This window comes from Cricetulus griseus, chromosome 3 (assembly GCF_003668045.3).
Source record: "Cricetulus griseus strain 17A/GY chromosome 3, alternate assembly CriGri-PICRH-1.0, whole genome shotgun sequence".
Taxonomy (NCBI): Eukaryota; Metazoa; Chordata; class Mammalia; order Rodentia; family Cricetidae; genus Cricetulus; species Cricetulus griseus.
This window is the reverse complement of record NC_048596.1, coordinates 122,070,231-122,072,210: the sequence shown is the minus strand read 5'-3', so window position 1 is coordinate 122,072,210 and position 1,980 is coordinate 122,070,231. Positions and strand designations below refer to the sequence as shown.

The window sequence follows — 1,980 nt, the reverse complement described above, 5'->3', positions numbered from 1 at the left end:
GTTTGCCGTGGATTTGTTCCTCAAATCCACAAAACAAACAGGAGAGGTATCTCTTGCTATCCCATTGTACAGATTAGGGTAATGAGCCTTAGAGAGTTAAATACCAGTCCCAGGGGCACACATCTAGAGTTTACCAGCACTGGACCCCATCCTGAGCCTATGACCATGCAGCCAGAGCTCCTGAAGCACGACAATTTCCCAAGAGAGTGGGACGCACAGTGATGTAGATGCTGGAGAGGGCCTGCGGTGGTCCATGAACACGATCTCCAAACTAAATCCTACAGCTTTCCTTTGAATAGATGTGTCCCCCGACATTCGTATGTTGGGACATATCCCCTAGAATAGTGGTCCCGAAGTGAGAAGACATTACTCCCATCATTCTCCTCAAGAGTTCAGAGACTGGCCGCTCCTGGGCCGTCTGGGTGCGCTAAGTGTGGTGTCGTGGCATGCTCCTCCCCGGGTGCGCCTGGCAGCCAATGCCCAGGCTGCACGACCACGTCTGGAGCTGCTCAAGCTCCAGCGCTGCGAGGCCTTACAGCCTCCCGCGAGGCATGATTACTGCAGCCCGCTGTCTGCAGGGCTCCGGAGCCCCAGAGCCTGCATCCTGGAACCAGTGAGTGGGAACAGCAGGATGCGGTGCGCGGCCCGGCAGCTGGCACCATGACCTGGTGCAGCAGAGCCTCGTGCTTTTCTCATTCGGTGTGGTCCTGGCCCTGGTGCTCAACCTGCTGCAGATCCAGCGGAATGTCACGCTCTTCCCTGTCAAGGTGATAGCCACCATCTTCTCATCCGCCTGGTGGGTGCCCCCGTGCTGTGGCACGGCAGCCGGCTATTGTCGGCCTACTGTACCCCCTGTATTGACAGTCACCTGGGAGAACCACACAAGTTCAAGAGAAAGTGGGCCAGCATCATGCACTGTATTGCAATGTTCGTTGGCATCAACCATGCCAGTGCCAAATTGGATTTTGCCAACAATGTCCAGCTATCCTTGACTTTAGCAGCCCTGTCTTTGGGTCTGTGGTGGACATTCGATCTCTCCCGAAGCGGCCTTGGACTTGGGATCACCATCGCCTTCCTAGCTACACTGATCACTCAGTTTCTTATGTATAATGGTGTCTACCAGTACACATCCCCAGATTTCCTCTATATTCGTTCTTGGCTCCCGTATATATTTTTCTCAGGAGGCGTCACAGTGGGAAACATAGGACCACAGTTAGCTATGGGTGTTCCGGAAAAGCCTCATAGTGACTGAACTTCAGGGCATGGTTCAGAGCGGGAGCAGGATATGGAGACAATAGTCCTGGGTGTGATGAAGACTCTTTTTTCCTCAATTAGACTGGGCTGACGATGATAAATGACTCCTGAAGAAGTGTCCACATGGTCTAGACTAGCAAATGGAGGCAAGGACTACTTACCTAAAAGTCTTACCTTGTTCAACCACCCTCACACCTGTCTGCACTGGAACATTCTATCCAGGCTGTATGTGAGATTGGGGTAGGGGGCTAGTTTCCTGAGTATTAGATTTCATTCATCATTCAAAGCAAGTTGCCATCTTTCAAAGCCTTGAATCAAAATGAATCACCAATCTGCAGTTTTGTGTCAGTACCCAAAGGAGAGAGAGAGGTTGATGGTGCTTAACAGACATTAAGTATGTGTAGTAAGAATATTTATCCAGAATTAAAATATAGGGTTGTGTAAAAGGTGGGGAGAGAAGAGTAGCAGTGAGTTGGAGGAAGGTCATGCTCCCAGTAGGTCCCTGTGCAGCCCCATCTGCAGGTGGCACTCAGGCAGGCACTCACATGTGGGTCTCACCAGTGTGAGAACTATGCTTTTCACTGCCAGGGGTTTGTAAACAATCTTACTGAGAGCCAAGGGTAGCACAAAGTTATGACTGTACCATGATGCTGGACTTTTCGCCTCAACTTAAATGAAGTTTTGTCCATGGTCTGGACCATCTAAGAGTGAGTAGCTGCCTGTGCT

At 50.9% G+C, this 1,980-nt stretch overlaps 1 pseudogene; it reads left to right on the top strand.

Annotated features, from left to right (window-relative positions):
- The first annotated feature begins 476 nt into the window (after window positions 1–476).
- On the top strand, window positions 477–1,270 carry LOC100767511 (annotated as a pseudogene).
- The last annotated feature ends 710 nt before the right edge of the window (window positions 1,271–1,980 follow it).